The following is a 13634-nucleotide window of genomic DNA, read 5'->3' on the forward strand; positions in this document are numbered from 1 at the left end:
AAAACACAAAATAATAAATGTTGGAGAGGCTGTGGAGAGACTGGAACACTTGCTGGTGGGAATGTAAAATGGTAGACCCACTTTGGAAATCAATTTGGCGCTTCCTTCAAAAACTAGAAATAGAACTACGATACAATCCAGCAATCCCTCTCCTTGGAACGTATCCTAGAGAAACAAGAGCCTTTACGCAAACAGATACATGCACACACATGTTCATTGCAGCACTGTTTACAATAGCAAAAAGATGGAAGCAACCAAGGTGCCCGTCAACGGATGAATGGATAAATAAATTATGGTATATTCACACAACGGAATACTACACATTGATAAAGAACAATGATGAATCTGTGAAACTTTTCATAACATAGAAGAATCTGGAAGGCATTATGCTGAGTGAAATTAGTCAGTTGCAAAAGGATAAATATTGTATGAGACCACTATTATAAGAACTCAAGAAATAGTTTAAACAGAAGAAAATATTCTTTGATGGTTACGAGAGTGTGGAGGGAGGGAGGAAGAGGGGTATTCACTAATTACATAGTAGACAAGAACTATTTTAGGTGAAGGGAAAGAGAACTCAAAGTACAGGAGAGGTCAGCACAACTGGACTAAACCAAAAGCAAAGAAGTTTCCTGCATAAACTGAACACTTCAAAGGCCAGCGTAGCAGGGGCAGGGGTTTGGGGAACATGGTTTCAGGGGACAACTAAGTCAATTGGAATAATAAAATCTATTAAGAAAACATTCTGCCTCCTACTTTAGAGAGTGGCGTCTGGGGTTGTGGCCATCTGAAACGCATCATTTGGTCTCAACTCACCTGGAGCAAAGGAGAGTGAAGAACACCAAGGTAATTATGAGCCCAAGAGACAGAAAGGACCGTATAAACCAGAGACTCCATCAGCCTGAGACCAGAAGAACTAGATGGTACCCGGCTACAACCAATGACTGCCCTGACAGGGAACACAACAGAGAACCCCTGAGAGAGCAGGAGAGCAGTGGGATGCAGACCTCAAATTCACCTAAAAAGACTTTGACAATCATTAATAACACACTCAAGTAAAATTTTGCTGAAGATCATTCAAAAACAGTAGCAGCAGTATATAGATAGGGAACTGTCAGAAATACAAGCAGGATTCAGAAGAGGACATGGAACCAGGGATATTATCACTGATGTCAGATGGATCCTGGCTGAGACTAGAAGGACCTTCTGTTAGCCCAAGACAAGAACCATTCCCAAAGCCAACTGTTCAGACAGAGTTTGGACTGGACTATAGGATAGAAAATGATACTGGTGAGAAGTGAGTTTCTTGGATCAAGTAGACAAACGAGACTATGTGGGCAGCTCCTGTTTGGAGCGGAGATCAGAAGGCAGAGGGGGACAGAAGCCGGCTGTATGGACACAAAAATAGAGGGTAGAGAGAAGGAGTGTGCTGTTTCATTAGGGGGAGAGCAACTAGAAGTATACATGTACATTTTTGTATGAGATATTGACTTGATTTGTAAACTTTCACTTAAAGCACAATAAAAATTAAAAAAAAACAGATGGAAGGAATACACAGAATCACTATACCAAAAAGAATTGGTTGATGTTCAATCATTTCAACAGGTAACATGATCAGGAACCGATGGTACTGAAGGAACAGGTCCAAGCTGCAGTGAAGGCATTGGAGAAAAACAAGGTTTCAAGAATTGATGGGATACCAATTGAGATGTTTCAACAAATGAATTCCGCGCTGGAAATGCTAACCCGTCTATACCAAGAAATTTGGAAGACAGCTACCTAGCCAACTGACTGGAAGAGATCCATATTTGTGCCTATTCCAAAGAAAGGTGGTTCAACTGAATGCAAAAATTATTGAGCAATATCATTGCCTTAGTCATCTAGGACTGCTGTAACAGAAATACCACAAGTGGATGACTTTAACAAAGAGATGTTTATTCTCTCACAGTCCAGTAGGCTAGAAGTCTGAATTGAGGGCGCCAGCTCCGGGGAAAAGCTTTCTCTGTCTGTCAGCTGTGGAGGAAGGTCCTTGTCATTAGTCTTCCCTTGGTCTGGGAGCATCTCAGCACCGGAACCTCAGGTCCAAAGGACGCATTCTGCTCCCGGTGCTGTTTTCTTGGTGGTGTGAGGTTTCCAACTCTCTACTTACTTCCTTTCCTTTTTATCTCTTGAGAGATAAAAGGTGGTTCAGACCACACCCCAGGTAAACCCCTATATATTGGATCAGGGATGTGACCTGGTAAGGGTGTTACAATCCCACCCCAATCCTCTTTAACATAAAATTACAATCACAAAATGGAGGACAACCACAGAATACTGGGAATCACGGCCTAACCAAGTTGCTACACACATTTTGAGGGGGACATAATTCAATCCATGGCAATCATTAATAACACACTCAAGTAAAATTTTGCTGAAGATCATTCAAAAGCAGTAGCAGCAGTACATCGACAGGGAACTGCCAGAAATTCAAGCAGCATTCCGAAGTGGACAGGGAACCAGGGATATCATTGTTGACGTCAGATGGATCCTGGCTGAAAGCAGAGAATACCAGAAAGATGTTGACCTGTGTTTTATTGACTATGCAAAGACATTCAACTGTGTGGATCATAACAAATTATGGACAACATTGCAATGCATAGAAATTCCAGAACACTTAATTGTGCTCATGAGAAACCTGTACATAGATCAAGAGGCAGTTGTTCAGACAGAACAAGTCAGGAAAAGTGTGTGTCAGGGTTGTATCCTTTCATCATACTTATTCAACCTGTAAGCTGAGCAAATAATCCGAGAAACTGGAGCATCAGGATTGGAGGAAGACTCATTAACAACCTGCATTATGCAGATGACACAACCTTCTTGCTGAAAGTAAAGGGGACTTGAAGCACTTACTGACGAAGATCAAAGACTACAGTCTTCAGTATGGATTACACCTCAACATAAAGAAAACAAAAATCCTCACAACTGGACCAATAAGTAACATCATGATAAATGGAGAAAAGATTGAAGTTGTCAAGAATTTCATTTTACTTGGATCCACAATCAACATCATGCAAGCAGCAGTCAAGAAATCAAATGATGCATTGCTTTGGACAAATCTGCTGCAAAAGACCTCTTTAAAATGTTAAAAAGCAGAGATATCACCTTGAAGACTAAGGCACTCCTGACCCAAGCCACTGTGTTTTTGAAACAGGCTGCTCCAGCCATATCCTGAACAGTACCTGAGCCAATTTTTTTTTCCTTCTTTCTCTCCTTTCCCTCCCCTAGCCCATCCCTACCTCCAAGTTAAGATCCCGATGTTAGCTCCCCAAGTGCTTAAGTGTTAACCAATGTTTCCTCTAAGACTGAGGAAAACAAGTGATATTGACCTAAGCCTGTCAAATAAGACGAAGGATGGAGCCAGCTACCCCCTGAGCTGATGGGATAATGGCAGGAAAAGATCAACATATTTGAGATACGACCACCAAAACCAAACAGAAGAAAGAGAGCGCACGTTCCACAAGTCCCTAAAACTCGTGGCCCCTTTCCCCTTAAAAACCCAAACCCATCGGTAGTCTGGTGAGACAGACTTTGGGAGGAGATCATTCTCCTCTGTCTCCTTATTCTGGTATATCTAATAAAGCTCTTGCTACCCGTCTCACCCCTGTCTCAAGAATTGGCTATTTGCGGCAGGCGGCTCTAACTCGCAAAATTGAGGTAACATTTTCAATCGCCTCATATGCATGTGAAAGCTGGACAAAGAATAAGGAAGGCCAAAGAAGAGCTGACACCTTTGAATTGTGGTGTTGGCGAAGAATATTGAATATAACATGGACTGCCAGAAGAACAAATTTGTCTTGGAAGAAGTACAGCCAGAATGCTCCTTAGAAGCAAGGATGTCAAGACTTTGTCTCGCATACCTTGGACTTGTGATCAGGAGGGACCAGTCCCTGGAGAAGGACATCATGCTTGGTGAAGTAGAGGGTCAGTGAAAAAGAGGAAGACCCTCAACAAGATGGACTGGCAGTGGCTGCGACAATGGGCTCAAGCATAACAAGGATTGTGAGGATGGCACAAGACAGGGCCATGTTTCATTCTGTTGTACATATGGTCAACATCAGTCAGAATCGACTGGGTGGCACCTAACAACATAACAACATCTTTTCGCTAGTGCTTGCCTGTAGCATCCATTTCCATCTGTTTACTTTCAACTTTTGCTTTTCTCTGGAGAACAGCATCTACCTGGACTTATCTTTTTATATTTACCTTCAATGTTTGTCTTTTGAACTTTGTATTTATTACAATTCTCAATTGTCCTCAGGCTGGTTTCTACCTTCTTAATTTATTATTTTATATGGTTCAATTATTGATATGTGTCCTTTTCTTCCTGTCTTACCTCGCCTAAAATTGATATCTTTATGGAACCTCAAAAAAATAAGAATTTATCAGCCTCTCACATCTCCTGGCCCTCCTGCCCTCCAAATTTATCATGTTGACAACATCGAGACTGTTAATTCTACATGATTGTGGATATTTCTTCTCTCTTCTTGTGTGTTATCTGTTTTTAAAGGCATTGGTAACCTTGACCAAGATAATTGGTCTCCTTTACCAAATCTTTCTTTTGCACCATCTTGCGTACTGGCAATTCTCTTCGAGAGCTTTACCTAACCTGTTTTCAAAGGGTGTCAAAAGTTGGAGATGCTGTGTGCCTTAGGATCTATTCATCCTGCCCTCAGCCTTGAATGACGCTTCCTTTGGAGAGAATGTTCCAGGTTCTAAGTTATTTTTGGCAGTTTAAAATATCACTTCCTTACTAAATTGCAACTACTGTTGCTGTTGAAAAGTCTGATATAATCTGATTCCTGTTTTATCCAAGATCTGTGATTTCTCCAAACTTTAGATAACGGCAGACTCCACCCCTGCCCCTGTATGACACACCTCACTCCTTCATCCCCCCCAAGCCTCAACCCTGTCAGATCCTGTCTTTATTTAAAATGCTGATATTTTGTTCATCATATGTTTTAAGATTAATTTGAATATTTAGAAATTTTGAAAAAATATGATTTACTTGATCATTGAATTTTTGGTGTTCCCTTAAATTTCATACCCAAGCATATGCCGCCGAGTGCGTGAGTGGGTCTGCAGGGATGTTAGGCTGAGGCTTGGGTGGGCTCCCGCCCTTGCAGCCCCTGCACTGGGAGCCTGGGGGACCCTGTGACCTGGGGGTGCTGAGGGACCCCATGACCTAGGAGCCTGGGGATCCCATGACCTGGGAGCCTGGAGGACACCATGACTTGGGCGCCTGGGGGGCCCTGTGACCTGGGAGACTGGGGGACCTTGTGACCTGGGAGCCTGGGGGAAGAAGTCAGGGGCCTTGAGGATCAGAGAGGATGAGAGGGTTCTTTCTGGGGACTGAGGAGGAGGTCCGGATACCCCCAGAGAGAAAAGACCTGCCATCATCCCAGAATAGTGAGAAGAGAGAGTGCTGTTGGAGCCACCCTGCTGGGTGATGACTCATGCTCAGTGGGGAAGGTGTTGCCAGATTAGTGTCCGTGGCCTGGAGCAGTCAAGCCGTTGAAAATTACTCCAAATCAGAAAGAGTAAGAAAGTTTATTTAGGAGATGTATACACCATCAGGTACCCGACAGCAACACAGACTGTCTCTGTGGAGTTCCAAAGAGCAATTTTACATTGGAGCTCATACAGAATTTTTGCAAGGGTTAGAAGTGTCTTCGTAGCCCACAGACAGCATTGCTGAAGGAGTTATTCATTACAAGATAGTGACAAAAGACTTTATCAGACTAAAGAGATACATGACAGACATATGGGCTCTGATTTTCCCGTGGGGGGGGTGTAAGTAACAGGTGATCAGACAAAATAAAACAAAGTTATTTGCATCAGATTAAAATAAAGAACAAAGTCATTAGCCTTAGGTCAAAACAAAGTCATTAACAAAGGTATGTGAAGGAGGAGAAGGCAGAGGAGAAAAACTTATAGATTCATCACAACGTTAGTTACGTCGAGCTCTCAGTCACCCATTTTGAGAAGGAAAAAAACACGTTGGGGAGTATTAGGGTCACAAAGGGGCGCAGGACATCCAGGTGGAGGCCTCGGTGGCCTCCCCCTGGGGCACAAAGCATAGACAGCACCTAGAGGGGCAGAGGTGTGTGGAGAGTTGGAGCTGCACGATGGTGCCACCTGGTCTCCTCAGGGCCACCCAATGAGACCACAGCCCACCTTCCCTCGGGAACAGAGATGGCCTAGTGTCCCTGCAGGTGGGGGGCCATGGAGGACTCAGTGGGTCACATGACAGTTTCTGAAACGCATAATCCGAGCTGTTCAGATCACATAACACAGTAATATGTCCCCTCCTCCCTTCCAAGGCCCTCTATCTCCACACCTAGGTGTCCCAGCCCAGCCTAGGGTACATCACAGCCAAGGAGGAGCCCTGTGACTCTGGGGAGACTCCAGCCAGGATACAGGGCACGAGCCCACCCAGCCCCCACCCCAGGCGAGATGGAGAGTGTCAAGCCCAGGGCCCTCACTCCAGGCATTTCTGGGAATGGGAGCTCAGAGAATGGGGAGGTGGGATTGGGAGAGAGAAGGAGGAAGAGGATGGGAGGTTGAGAGCCCTGTGGGCAAGGAGGCCGGACTGGGGGAGAGGAAGAAGAGGATGGGACAATGAGTCAATCCATCCCCCTGGAAGGTCCATCAGTCAGTCTCCAGGCCTTACTGCCTCCTCTACACCACCTCTGCTTCCTGGCACCAGGTGTTCACCTAGACCCCACCTCCACCTTCCATCACCTAGGCTCCCAGTAAGGACGGCCCCACCTACTCTTCCCCTTGGCCACACCCACAGGCGAAGACACTCAGCCCAGGGTTTGCTGTTTTTGCACTCTATTGGGATACAGAGAGAGGAGGAGCCCATGACCCAGGGAGGCTTCCCCCACCCTGCCCCAACTCCAGAAGGTCATCAGAGTCTACAGGACATCTTCCCAGCTGTCCCTTTCAGCTGTCAAGGAAAAGACAGGACACTGAGGGGGGTGGCAGGGGAAGGAGGGCCTCAAGCAGGGGAAGGAGGAGGAGGCCAGGTTCAGTAAAGAGTTGGCATTGGGGAGGGAGCCATGAGGGTCTCCAAAGATCCTGGAGTGTCTGCTCATGCTCATCCTTGTCCCTACTCGGGGCTCAAGACAATAAAGGGACATAGCAGGGAATTCAGTTGTAGTAGCATGTCACCCGTGTGTAGACTCCAGGATGTCCCAGACAACCACATTGTCTGTCCCAACTCACCACCCCTACCTGGAGCCAGCTGCACCCCCTTTTACAGACCAAGGGGGCCCCAGAGTTACCCTGTAGAAGGAAGAGACAGGCAGCGAGCCTCAGGATCCCTGAGGGCTTGGAGCAAGGGCTGTGGGAAGGGGAAACGAATGCAGTTGGGGTGTGGGGGTGTCACTTTGCAAAAGACCTGGCCCACACTCCCAGCATGTCGTCCCTGATGACCTTGGTGCCATATTGTGGCCTGCTCCCCTCTGCCCCCACAATGGGGACCTCCACCTCCTGCAGGATATAGGGCCAGGGCAGCTGTGCCATGGGGAGAGGCTGAGTGAGCCCAGGAGGTGGTTTGGGGTGGGCTCCTGCCCCTCCCCAGCACCTGGTTGAGTCAGCGACCCCTGGCAGTGTCTCTCCTGACATCCGAATACAGAGGCTGAGCCTGCAACTGGGCATCCCTGGTGCCAGGCTCCCCCTCAGTTTCCCCACATGTACCTGAGGGCTACAGGGGACCCATTCCTCATGTCCTCCTGTGCCAACGGGCTGATAACCTCCAGGCTGACACTGAGGGCACCAAGTTCAAGAGGGAACCTGAGGGGGAGCGTTTTTAAGCCCCAAGGAGTTGTTACTGGGAAAATCAGCAAGTGCTTTCCCCCAGAAATGCAGAGTCAGAGCCTTGGCGTCGGCTTGGTTCCTTTACAGCAGAGACCATGAGCACGTCCCTTAGTCCATCTTGGCCTCATTCCCCATCCTCATCCTCAAGACATCAGGGAGAACAGGGGACCTGGAAGGGCCACGCAGGGCCTGGCACAGAGTAAGGACAGAGCTTCCCTCCCACCGCGTCGCATCTGGTCTCTGTGCCTCTGAGTCCTCGCAAGCTTCCCAACACTCACCCCCACCCAAATCCCACTCAGGGGATCTCAGGAGGAACCTGGGTTGAGGGCTTGTTTGTAATGCTGTGCCAACTGCCCACTGTATCCTCCCAGAGTCCTCCCCATCCCATCTGACCCCAGTCGTCCTGACCCTTACCATTGAATGAGGTGTGACTCCAGCCGGTCACCCAGCACCTTGTGCCTGGGAGGACCAAGAGCCACAGTAGAGGGAAGGTGACCATGCTGACTCCAGCAGACAGTATCACGGGGGCCACCAGTTTGAGAAGTGCCATGTCTCCCCCACCAGTTACTTGTGCAGGGTTGTAGTTGGGGTGGAGGATGATCTCAGTCACATTCTGAAGATTGTCACTCTTGGAGGACTTCACTTGTCTTGCTTGGACCCGAACACGGCAAAAACCTAGTCTGTTTCTGGGGGAGAGAAGACCCAAAGCTTCTCAGAGGCTGAGGCAGAACCCGGCTCAGCACAGCAGCAGGACGTGGGCCAGCCTCTCAGGGCACAGCGATTTCCCTCTGAGAAGGGGGCAGGGAGACCCCAGAGGGTTGAATCCATCCAGGACCCAGGACTGCTGCCGCCTCACCCAGAAAACTCCACAACACCCACTGCACTGTCTCCAATACTGTCAAAAAACCAGATGCTGAGGGGTGGGGGGGTCACTCACTGTCTAACACAGTGGGAGGCGGTCAGCACCCACTGGCGGTGGATGAGGGACCCCCCACATTCAGGAACCCATTTGTCATATTTTGGGCTACAGAACCACAGGCTGATCTGTCACGGCCACTTCCCAGCTGGGGCATCACATCCCCCCACGAAGCCCACGAGCTCAGTCTCCAGGCTAGGAGCTGGGGAGGCACAGTGAGGAGTCATTGGGGACCCAGGGGTCCCTGCCTGGTGCTCAGCTCAGTCTCTCCTGCTCAGTCCCTCCAGGGCTTAGGAGCGAGCCAGGCCATCCTCACATGGGGTCCCCACCCCAACTCAGGGCTCCTCTCTAGAGACCAAGGACAGGGGTTAAGGACAGGCCGGGCATTGGAAGGGGTCAGGACTCTCCTGGGGTCATGGCCACAGATCCCCCCAGGCAGGGGAGGGTCAGCAACAGCGGCCACAGCATCTTCAGGGGGAGAGGAGGGCTGGGTGAGGAGTCAAGTCCAGACCCTAGGGTCTGGGACAGAGAGGCAGGGTGTGAGTGGGCCCTGGGGGTGTGGGATGGAGAGGGTGGGGTGTGAGTGGGCACCACCTCACCGCCACAGGGCTCTGAACTTTCTGCCCTGGGCCCCTCTCTGAGCCCCTTTATCCTCCAGCTTAGGAAGTGGGCAGGGGGACAGCTTCCTCCTAGGTGAGGCATGGGAGGAGGCGGGACTTCTCCTTCACTGGGACATTGGTGATAGATGGAAGATTTGTCCAAAATGAGCATGGAGTGTCTTCTCTGAGCTGAGCACAGGACTGGATGCTGGCGGACCAGCAGGGAGATGGACAGCGCACACATGAACAAATAAAAATAAGATGTGAAGACAACAAAACAAAGCGGGTATTAGGACTGAGATCTGGATTGTACGGGGGTGAGGCCGTGAGACCCCCTTCCCAGTCCCCCCTGGAGGCTCACCCCATCCTGGGAAAGGACAGAGTGCTGGGATGGGAGCCCAGGGCCTGGAGGAGCCAACCCTGTGCTCTCCTCAGAGACTGGAAATTCTCTACCTCTCCCCTCCAACACCAGATATTCCTGAGGCTGGAAAGAGGGGACCCAGTAGATAAGATGGGCATCTTAGAAACCGCAGTGGCTCCCCATCCCCACACAGGAGCAGCCCCCCACCAATGCTAGGAGTCGGCCCCCAGGGGCTAGACTCAGACACTGGGCAGGGGCCTCCAGGCCCAGGGAGGATGGGCTAGGTAGGCTTCCTCCTTCCCCATCCCTACTTCTCTGGATGAAGCCCCTGTCCTCCCTCTCAGACCATTCCCAGGCAGAGGCTGGGTAGACTGCCCACCCCAACAGAGTCAGTGGGTGTGGGTTTGGGTCTGGGTCTCAGGACTTGAGTGGCAGGAGACCAGTCACAGAGGGGTCAGCGAGGAGCCATAGCCCCAATGCTGGGCCTGATAGCAGTCCCACACTTCCTGTCACCGGCCCAGACAAGACAATAACCAGCTAGGTCAGACTGGGCTGAGATGGGGTTGATGGCACACGATCGATCCTGAGACAAGCGTGGGAAGTCACGGTTCCAGCCCCAAGGTTGGTGTCTGGAGTGAAGGCCTCCTCACTGTCTTAATTACCATCCCACTCCTGGTGAGCTCAGCCCACGGCCCCGTGAGAAGCCACCAATACAGAGATGGCATGAGAACATTCTAAGTAGATCTCTCAGAAACAAATAAGAGATTTCAGGGCCTGGGGGAAAAAGCATCATGACTATTACTAGCAGATAGCATGATTTCCTTCCAAGTAAGCCAAAAACATCACTCAAAAGGTTTGAAAATTAAGTTCCCCAATGTGTCAACAGGAACCCTGGTGGGGTGGTGAGTAGTTAAGTGCTCGGCTGCTAACTGAAATGACAGCAGTTCAAATCATCAGCTGCTCCTCAGGAGAAAGTCGTTGCAGTTTCTGCTTTCATAACGACTTACAGTCTTGGAAACCCTATGGGGCAGTTCTACTCTGTCCTATAAGGTTGTTTTGAGTCGGAATTGACTCAAAGGCAATGGGTTTTTTCGGCGATGTGTCAAGAAGAAAGATAAATGTTTTCAACATAAGTATGGTAGAGGAAGACAAAGAAATGCATAACTCTAGTATTCCATCAATAGCTAATAAGAGAAAACAATGGTAAAGATCCAATTCACAAGGATCATACATTTATATTTATAATATCTAAGATTAACCTTCACAAGGAAGTGCGAGACTGTAATGACAACTACAAAACTCTAAGCCAAATGACACAATAAGGGTGTCATTCAATATTTCTGAGCGGTGACAGTGTCACCAAAAATCAATTCTTCAAAATCCCCAAATGCAATATGAACCCTATGCAAATCTGATCATTTTAAAGAACATTCAAAACGATCCCCAAGGTTATCTGGAAGGTGAAATAGATGAGCCATGGGAGGAAACCACACAGCAGAAACAGAGAGTTGGCACAGGTTGAAAGTAAACAGAAAAAGATGTATCATGACGATAAACGTAAGAAAGCCGGAGTCATGAAAATAATAACAGAAAATAAACTTCAAGACTCAGAATACTGAGTTAAAAAACATTTGGTAACAACAAAACAGTTAAGTCAACAGGAAGACAGAACAATTACAAATGTGTATGCCTCCAACAGCATTGCATGTTCACATTTGTTCTCTAAATCACCTGGTTTTTGCATAGAATAAAATATTTTATGAGTCCTAATGATTTTACAGTTGAAGCTTTGGAGAGGGTAGGAGTGAAGACCACAGACTTGAACCCATCTGTCTTCATTCCTAGCTCTGCCATCTCCAAGCTGTTCTGTTGTGGGCCACTTTCCAAACCGCCCTGAGCCTCAGTTTCTTCATCTGTAAAACGGGGATAATCCTGATGTCTACCCTCTAGGGTAGCTATAGAAATAAAAGCGCACACAGAGCAGAGGCTGGCTTGCTGCAGGGATGCAGAAAGGGTGACCCATTATTTATAGATTGAATTGTGTCTCCTAAAAATACGTGTTGGAATCCTAACCCTTACACCTGTGAATATAATCCCATTTGGGAAACAGAGTTTTCTTTGTTATGTTAATGTGGCCATATCAGCGTATTGTTGCTGTTAGATGCCACCCAATCGGTTCTGGCTCATAGCAACTCTATGTACAAAGAACACAACACTGCCTAGTCCTGCACCATCCTCACAATTGTCGTTATGTTGAGCCTATTGTTTCAGCCACCGTGTCAATCCATCTCGATGAGGTGCTTCCTCTTTTTCAATGACACTTCCATGGTGTCCTTCTTCAGGGACTAATCCCTCCTGATAACATGTCCAAAGGACGTGCCATCCTTGCTTCTTAAGGAGCATTCTGGTTGTACTTCTTCCAAGACAGATATATTCGATCTTTTAACTCGAGAAATAATTTAAACAGAGAAGAAAATATTCTTTGATGGTTACAAGAAGGGGGAGGGATGGAGAGAGGGAGGGGGTATTCACTGATTAGACAGTAGATAAGAACTATTTTAGGTGAAGGGAAAGACAACACACAATACAGGAGAGGTCAGCACAACTGGACTAAACCAAAACCAAAGAAGTTTCCTGAATAAACTGAATGCTTCGAAGGCCAGCGTAGCAGGTTTGGGGACCATGGTTTCAGGGGACATCCAAGTCAACTGGCATAATAAAATCTATTAAGAAAACATTCTGCGTACTATTTTGGAGAGTGGCATTTGGGGTCTTAAACACTAGCAAGCAGCCATCTAAGATGCATTAATTGGTCTCAACTCACCTGGAGCAAAGGAGAATGAAGAAAGCCAAAGACACAGGGTAATTATGAGCCCAAGAGACAGAAAGGGCCACATAAACCAGAGACTACATCAGCCTGAGACCAGAAGAACTAGATGGTGCCTGGCTACAATCAATGACTCCCCTGACAGAGAACACAACAAAGAATCCCCGAGGGAGCAGGAGTGCAGTGGGATGCAGACACCAAATTCTCTTAAAAAGACCAGACTTAATGGCCTGACTGAGACTAGAATGACCCCAGAGGTCATGGTCTCCAGACCTTCTGTTAGCCCAAGACAGGAACCATTCTTAAAGCTAACTCTTCAGACAGGGATTGGACTGGACTATGAGATAGACAATGATACTGGTGAAGAATGAGCTTCTTGGATCAAGTAGACACATGAGACTATGTTGGCATCTCCTGTCTGAAGGGGAGGTGAGAGGGCAGAGGGTCAGAAGCTGGCTGAATAGACACGAAAAGAGAGAGTGGAGGGAAGAAGTGTGCTGTCTCATTAGAAGGAGAGCAATTAGCAAAGTGCTGGAAACCCTGGTGGTGTAGTGGTTAAGTGCTACAGCTACTAACCAAAAGGTCGCAGTTCGAATCCGCCAGACGCCCCTTGGAAACTCTATGGGGCAGTTCTACTCTGACCTGCAGGGTCGCTATGAGTCGGAATCGACTGGACGGCAATGGGTTTTTTTTTTTTACGGGAGCAAGGTGTTTATAAATTTTTGTAGGAGAGTCTGACTTGATTTGTAAACTTTCACTTAAAGCACAATAAAAATTTAAAAAAAAAGACAGATACGTTCGTTCTTTTGCTAGTCCATAGTATATTAAATATTCTTCACAACAATTCATACCACAATTCAGAGGCGTCAATTCTTCAGTCTTCCTTATCAGTGTACGGTGTGTCTAAAACCTACTCAATTTTGACATATAAAAAGAGCAGATTCGGTGCAGAGAAGCAAGCACAAACACAAGGGAAGATATACACCACATGGAGATTGCCAAGGGGTCAAAGAACTCAAAGTGAAAGAGACCTTCCTCCAGAGCCAACACAGAGAGAGCCTCCCCTGG

Source organism: Elephas maximus, chromosome 12 (assembly GCF_024166365.1).
Source record: "Elephas maximus indicus isolate mEleMax1 chromosome 12, mEleMax1 primary haplotype, whole genome shotgun sequence".
Lineage (NCBI taxonomy): Eukaryota > Metazoa > Chordata > Mammalia > Proboscidea > Elephantidae > Elephas > Elephas maximus.